Here is an 8859-nt window from a genome sequence, read left to right as displayed (position 1 = left end):
CGGCAGTTCCTGTTTCAAGAAGATCACAGCTATAAAACTGTGTATAAGCAATAGTTTATGAACAACATATATAACAGAAAACAGCTCGTACCGTAAGTTTCTCGACACAGCTGGACCTGTTCAACGAGTGCAGCAGTGGCACACATATCCCACGTGGCCTTCCACTATTGAAATGCCCCACAAGGACCTCAAGACGATCAATAAAGTGTAGGAACTTGTGGATGTCAATCCAGTCAACTTCAGTGCCATTAGTAACAGCCGAGTTATTACAGAGTAACAAATGAGCAGACTGCTTAACTCTGAAAAAACCTACACGTGCCACCAATTATAAGAAAATATTAGTTAGAAGTAGCATGTTTGTGAGAGATTCATTGCTACTTTAAAGATAAATTGTGATTAGTTAGATAGAATAGGTGGATTAAGAAGTAATCGAGGCGACAAGCAAGAACGAGATACAAAACTAACATGGATGAACAATTGGAATGACGTCGGGGTGGAAGATCGCAGCAAAGATGAGACCAGGTTCTGCTATTTCCATCAACATTCATGCGCCAACTTTCAGTCCATAACACTTGAGAAAGTTTATCCATGTTCGGCCATAAAAAAAAGCAGTGATCTTCTTGGTTCATGAACCCAACTCAGAACTTATATCCATGGCTTGTCTTCACTGTGACCATTAAACTAGTGTATTCAGTTATGGCAAGGCCGAGCATCTTGAGTACATGTGTTCTGGCAGAGCAAATAATACACTGCAGGAAAAATAATATGAGAACACAGCATGTTCAAAAAAAACCCACCCTCCCGGATAGAAAAGAGGATTCTAGGAACATACTGTGCGCGTTTCAAAATGTTGTGTTAGGATGAGAAGGAACAAGTGTGGTGTCTCGCGGAGGGCGCAGAAACCTGTAGGATACTCGCACTTTGGGCACTGCAAATGAAACACACTAGATTCAGTAGGAAGAAAAATGCATCAACGGCGGCGGCTGCCATCCTAGGATTACATGCGACCAAGGGACTTGGGTTTATCGGGGATGGATGAAGAATTCGTACCTGGTTCTCCATGAGAAAACCCTATGCAATCGCGGAGAGGGGGTTTTCTCTGAACAAGCAGACGAGGGAGAAGGGGATTCAGGCCTAGTGAAATATTGCCGCTTCGTCCGTCCAGCTTACTGCTAAAGCTGGAAAGGGGGGTTGTGATTTGACGACTCATTGGGCATTACTGCGGCGCTACGACCGGGGTGTGTCTACCGTGAAGTTGTGCACTCTAATTTGTGCATATGGCACATGGACCCCATTGCCGGTTGCCCCACATATCAGTGAAAGAAAGTAGAAAGACAAGAGTAACTAGTTACACATAAATATATTTTTTGACAGAGAGATACTCCCTCTGTAAAGAAATATACAAATCTTTTATATCATAGGCTCACCTTGCCGAGAAATATACTCCCTCTGCAACGCACGGGCATTATGGGGGTTCAGCTGAGAATATAATACTCAGATAGGCTCACGGTTCTGGACTTTGGGCTGCAGGCCGACCCTGCATGTTTGGGGGCCCATGTGTTCTACCTCAGCGCTTTTAATATTGCAAGCGATCGGTACAACGCTGGTTTTAGATGCTGTCGCAAGGCGAATACAAAAAATTGAATAAAGCACGACAGCTGTTGGAATGAAATCGAACGACAGTTCCTAACCAGTAATCAGAGTTGCAATTCTATCAACGATATACCATGTGATAAATAATACTGTCGTACTACTTATACACACAGGACACTTGTTTCACCATGCCAGATTATTACATCAAAATCTCTCGGAGGATAGATCAGCTCGGCAATTGCGTGCTGCTACTGAAGAATTTCAAAGTTGATTTGGACTAGCTCTCCTTGCCGAGAAAGTTCGATTTTGACATCATTCCCTACCGCAAGATATGATTTATATTTGAACCTACCATCATTTAGCATCAATCATCATGCGACTATCCTTTGTACTTATGGTATATTGAGCAGGTTCATTCACACCAAGGCTGCGCATGGTAAGAGAAACTTGGCCGCGGTCGCCCGGATTGTTGAACGACTCCCTCATTGCTCTAGAAATTCTTTGTTTGCAAACAAGAAGACATACCCAAACAGTTAGATCAACACAGTGAATCATGTGAAACAACATGGAAAGAAAAAAGAACGAAGCACTTGGGCGGCCAATGCTTACCAAGAAGGTGGACATGTCGGTTTTTGTAAGGACTTTGGTATATGAAGTGCGAACTGCAGCCCATTCTGTTGCCGGTGCAACTGCACAGGCCGGAGCAGATGCAAGTGCAAGTGTTGGTGCAGGTGCCGAAGCCGCTGCTGCTGCCGGAGATGGTGCTCCTTGTAGAATTGGTGCCGGTGTTGATGCCCGATCCTTCGGTAGATCAGACTGATCCGCCGACGCGGTCGGTGCCCAATCCTCAGCTGGATCAGACTGAGCTGCTGCCGCTGTCAGTGCTAGAGCAACTGCTGGTGCTCGATCTGTGCGAGACAACGGTGATCGTGTCTGGTCTGCTATGATCAGCTTTCTAACTTGACTAGGATCCGTGACCGTGATCCAGTCTTTTTCTTCATTTCTTTTAAACGCGAGAAGGACTAATTGTGGCGTTTTTGTTAAACCAAACTGCAGTTCATCATAGTGATTCAGCTTGTACTCAGACAACAGACTGATCCAATTTTTCCAGTAATATAAGTGATGGAAAGTGCCTTCGATACTGACACGACATAAGAAGTGAAACCTGCAAAAATAGCCATCGTAGAGCAAACCAAACAGTTTATTCTGTGATGAATGTCACATGGCAAAACCTGCATAGTAAAATTATAGGAAAAAAAGAAAACATGACATTAAATCAATAAGTTTTAGATAGTAAATCAATAAGATTTACTTGATGTGACATGAGTGAATCCTTACCAGGAAATCACTATGTTGAAGTACTAAACAGAAGATTGATCGTCCAACTACGCGTGGCATGCAGGGGCCCCGCCTACTCCCACAAGCAGGACAGTCCAAAGGTCGTGACAAATCGTATGGATCGAACATCCATGGGGCTGGAAATCCTGGTGGGTGCGATTAACCCTGCAATGCATACAGATATTGGAGTGTAACCATAATTGATAGACCGTCCTAAAAAAATATGACATGGATACTTCAAAATATACAGACTGAATTGAGTGGACAGCCATTAACATAGACCGTTCTCAGGACTGACCACACACCAAAAGCGGCAGTACTAATAAACAATACAGGGTTCACAAACAGAAATCAAGTACTGAACAATAGTACTTACTACAGACAAGCAAAGTTTCACTAACTAAACTCTGCAGACTATTTTTTGCCACCGACCTACGGATGAACCCCGCATAACTGACTAGGCCATGGACTTCGTGTGAGATGTCTACATGCACCATCACCATCTTGTCAACCTTGGAGAACCTAACAGAGTGGTCTTTCCACTCATAAACATGATGATGAAGACATGCCGCATCAGATTTGTTGGGATGCTTTACAAGAACCACACCCTTCATAATCGAAGGCACAACCAGGAAATTGTTGTGGTCAAGTACAGCCTCGAGAACACGCCCGAAAACAATGCTATAGGAAAACACTAGTTCAGGACACGTGGCCACAAGGACACAGCAGCTGGATAGTTTAGCAGTAGAACTCATCATCAGGTCTTCCAGTTCACACGACATGATTTTTAGAACTTCATCTCCATCGCGGACCTGGTTCTAATTCAAACAGAAACCATATTTTATTACTACCTCCATTCAGAAATATAAGATGATATTTGATATTATACTCCATATATGACTACATATACGCACATAAATGAGTAAACAAAGACACTAGAACATGTCTTCAAAGGCATGAGAGCAGAGGGATTACATGCAATATCCATAACACAAGTTACTGAGGTAAATATGCCCTCTTAAAAGGTAGCATTGATGTTCATAAAGTACTCCCTCCGTCCCAAAATTCTTGTCTTAATTTGTCTAGATACGGATGTATCAAGTCACATTTTAGTATTAGATACATCCGTATATAGCCAAATCTAAGACAAGAAATTTGGGACAGAGGGAGTAGTTGAAAGTAATCTATAAGAAATCAGTGTCAACCTCTCGCATGTTTTGGTCAAAAGAGGAATTTAGAACCGTCATTTGGCACACAAAAATCACATGCAAGATCACCCAGAAAGTTGTACTACTAGTACTAGTACTGCGTGTTAGATGAAAAAACACGATCAAGATCGAGAAAAAGATCGTCAAGAAGAGATATTACCTGGACTTGCTTAATGAGGGATCCCAGAGAGGGGGGCTTGGACAGTGCGATGGCTTTGAGCTTGTCTGCGGTAGTCTCGGCAGGGTGCTTGCGCTTCTTCGTACCATGAGCCTCGACGGTTTTGGCCGGAGCCATGGACATCACTTCGGCCGGTGCTCCAGCGTCCATCAAGAAACTGTCAAATAGAAATAAAAGAAAAGAAACCATAATCACAAACCAAAAAGAAGAAAAGAGAGGGAGTTATAGGATCAGTCTCGGGGTTGCAAGGCCGGGCCTTGGCCAGAATCAACACCATTGATGTGCTCACCTTTCCTTCTTTAGGAGAGAAGAAGAATGGCAGAAGCAGGACGGGGTTTTCTTGAAGAAATGAGGAACAAGATGAGGCAGAAGCGAGGGTCGGGTAGAGAGGAAGCTGAGAGAGAAGAGTGAAATGATGGTTTCTTCGTCCGTCCAACTTACTGCTGGAAAGGAGGGGGTTTTGTGATTTGACGGCTCATTGGGCATTACTGCAGCGCTTCGATCCGGGTAGTCTACCATCACTCTACTACGAAGTAATTTAGTGCATGGCTGGTGGAACTCGATGCTGGCTGTCCCACACGTCGGCGAAAGTGAGTAATTTAGTGCATGGCTGGAGGAGGATCCGCACGGTAGAGCGTGTCCACTGTTTTTCAGAAGAAAAAAATGATTACAGCAAGCGTTTCCACTCTTACGATGGAGGAGTGCGAAACACGGCAACCACTTGAACATACACAGTGCTCCTACTACTAGGCATGTGCAGTGGTTCATACGTCAGTACTACACAATCTTGTTGCTAGTGTAGTAAGATATGACGATAACAAATGATGTTGTGCGCATGTCAACTACTCCTATATGTAACATAGTACCGCTTTTTCGACTGTCCGGTCGAGAATGAATGGTGAGATCAATGTTAACAAAACTAGGTCCATAGCGCACGGAGAGTACGGTGCTACAGTACTCTACGAAACATGAACCATATGAAGCACGAATAGTGTTAGGCAGGGTGTATGAAGGGTGCACGGGATGTGAGCAAAAGTTCCCTTCTCGACCCACTTTTTGGTGTTTGGTAGAGTGCATGAAGGGTGCATGAGTCCACACTAGTAGGTTGACAAAAGTACACGAAGAGGAAACAACTATATTGAGATGAGAATGCAACGAAACACACCCACATGCTTTGTGGAACAGTGATTGATCTGCACCGTCTGAGTTTGATCCAACGGTCATGTTGAGCCGAGACATGGACATGCCCATGCAGAGGGCGCCTAAACACCACCGAAGTCCCTCTGCTTCTTGAGGCGCACGATATTGGTGATGTAGGGTGCAACCGCCCGCAGAGCCCGCTCCCAGTCGACGGGAGCCAGCTCGTCAAAGACGGCGTCCAATGGCACGAATGGATTCCAGTGACGGAACCCTGAAAGGATTCGCCCGGCAACGACGATGGCAGCCCGCAACCCCTCCTTGTCCAGCTCAGCCCCCACCATCACGCGGAGATGGCTCAACTCCTCGGAGATATAGGTGAAGAAGGAGACTAGGTCAGGAAGCCGCAGCTCGTTGAAGTCGACCGGGTGGTCGAACGGGTTTAGCCCGACGGCCGGCATCATCGCGCTAGCATGACGGTAGGCATCGCGCAGCCGCAACACGTGCGTGGAAACTCGGTTCACCAAGTGGCTGAGGTGATCCTGGACCTCGTCACGATCGGCCCGCTCTCGCTCCAGCCGGCTCCCCTGACGGCCTATCGTATCTCCCGCTTTCTACAGCAACGCCGCCGACGCCTTGAGCATCTTTGTGGTGGATGCCTGCCGCTTTTGAAGCTCTGTGAACTCCCGCACATAACGGAGGAGCATGGCACTCCTCTCCTGCTTGAGCTCATGGAGCTCCACGTCCTTGGCCCTGAGCTCCGCATCCTTGGCATGGAGCTCCTGTGTCAGGAGGCTCACCTCGGACTCCGTGATCTGCTGCGCCGCCATGGCACCAGGTAGAAGCAATGGGGAGAGGAAGCAAAGGGGGCGAAATGGCTGAAAGGCAATACAATCTACGGGAAGGCGGAGGGAGCGGGGAATCTTTTGGTTTTCACCACGGTAAAACACCAGTCGACGACTTCTCACATCAGGGAGCAGTGGGTACAGGCGGAGTCATCGTGACTAATTGCTGCCGCGCCTGCTCCCATCAATCAAAAAATTAAAAATCCTACCGCGCCTGCTCCCATCAATCAAAAAATTAAAAATCCTGCCGCACCCAAACACCAGAGCAACACCGCGGTGGATATTTAAATTTACCTGCCGGCAAGTAGACAAAAAAAGGGGTGAAAAAACAAATGTGGCGGCGGCCTAGCTAACCGGTCGAACTAGCCCAACTAGCTAGCCACCGTGCTTCACTGATGTACTCGGCGGGAAAGGTGGTCTTTCGTGATTTGACGACCCTCATTTACTTGCTTCGGCGCTATGACCGAGGAGGACCCAGAAAACGCGCGGTAGGGCGTCCCACGTTAGGAAGAATATATGCGTGCACCACCCGGGAGGACCCCGAAACCGCGCAGTAGGGTGTGCCACGTCTCGGCACAGAGGAAAAATGTGCGCGTAAAAATATACTGTATCAGACGTAGTACCTATGGTTCGACCTCGGGACCCAGCCAGTCGGTTGAAAACACCCCACTAGCCACACAACTTCATCATGAAAACGTGGCACGGAGGATAGATGTGGTTAGCTCCGTCTCGACCAGCCACAACGTCTCTTGTTCTAAGCGATTCTTCTATTTTCCAAGTTTTTTAGTTGTAATAACACCACGGCAAGCTAGCGCCGCTCTTCGTGTGTGCCTGTGCAAAGGTTAGACGATGGAGAGAAGAGAGATTGAGATCGCAGACCTAGGACCCACCAGTAAGTGAGATAACGGTCATGCACGTGTTGACGAGGCACTCCCTCTACTCTACTTAACGCAAGTACTGTATAAAATCAAGTTATGGGACAAGGCCAACAACCATTTGTTTTTTCAGGCTATCGACTTACACTTTGTAGTCCAGGTTGCCAGTTCGAATCTCATCTCTCAGATTTGTTAGTTTTAGGTCCAAATTTGATTAATGACAAGTAGGACCCCCGTGTGTTGTTCCGATATTTCAGTGTAGGATGGTTTTTTTGAACAAACACTTTGCGCGGTTAGACAAGTAACAACACGAGTTACACATTTTTGGCAAGTTTACGAACAAAAATGATAGTGGCATAGAATATCACATCCACCCTGCAGCTTAGATACTATGGTGATATGAGTTTTTACACCGTTGGAAGTGAGATCCAATGGCTTGGGAGTAGCCTTTGTAATTATGCGCAATTTCCAAACTCTCCAAAGTTTTTTTGCAAATAAAACATTCATGCCTCGTTTGTGCCGCTGCATCTTCGATCCAACGGCTCCCCGGTGCTCATAGTAGGTGCTCCCCGTAGCTTAATTACCCGCTACGGTGATTGGAGTAGTTGTGGGCCGAATGCTATGAAAATATAATCTAAACCGACCGAAATAAATGCATACACAAATTAATCCAAGGTTGGAGTGCCCCTCGCAATGTAAATAGCTCCGGCTTTGCGAGGGATGGAGAGGTAGTAGCTTCAATGCGTGGAAGATACGGTGTGAGAAAGCGAGGTCAATCGAGAGACATATAGATAGAGAGACAAAGTGAGTGCGGTCCGACATTCATTGAACAAATATACATGCTCATGGAGAGATATTGTCCGATTGAGCTTTTTGGCAAGGGTGAGGGCTGTAAGATAGAGCTTGAGAGATGATCCAGTCACAGACGTGTAGATATATTTTGTGTGTGGGAGGAAGCAAGGTCAACCGATCACATAGGGTCACCGTGCGATCGAAAGAGTGAGACGGGTTGGAGAGAGTGACCTAGATAGACGATGTGCGTGAGAGAGTATACAATGTGAATAGGTCGAATTGGGATCAAACATGGTGATATATCATTTTTGTCCGAGAAAGAGCAAGGTCAATCGATACATACGAAGAGAGAGAAAGAGTGATAGATTGGGTGAGCGTGGCCCACCATGAGGTCGAAAGAGTGGTGGCATCTCGGATAGACTAACCTAGATAGACAATCTGCGTGACAGAGTATAGAGTGTGTTGATCGAGGCCCGAACATGGAGATATATCATTTGTGTGTGAAAGAAAACGAGGTTAAATGAGACTCAGATAAAGGGAGCGAGATTGAGCAAGTGTGGCCCGCCGTGCGGAATAAAGAGTGAGACAGTCTTGAGGGAGTGACCTGAATATACAACGTGTGTGTGTGCGCATGCACGAGAGGTTGGGGGGCTAGATAGGCAATGCATGTATTTAGCGCGAGAGGGTGAGAGGGAGAGGTGGGAGAGAGAGAGCTCGGCATGGGGTGCAATGGCGGGTGTGTGAGGTAAATACATTTGGTAACAGAGTGGAAAAAGGGGTTGTGTAGTTGAGAGACTTAGAGATCGAAACATGGAGAGAAAGAATGAACATGTGTTGGAAACCAATAGCTTCCTAAGGTGGTTAGGAGAGGAAGATTGACCGATACAGGAAGT

This window comes from Triticum dicoccoides, chromosome 7A (assembly GCF_002162155.2).
Source record: "Triticum dicoccoides isolate Atlit2015 ecotype Zavitan chromosome 7A, WEW_v2.0, whole genome shotgun sequence".
Taxonomy (NCBI): domain Eukaryota; kingdom Viridiplantae; phylum Streptophyta; class Magnoliopsida; order Poales; family Poaceae; genus Triticum; species Triticum dicoccoides.
Note: the sequence above shows the minus strand (reverse complement) of the source record.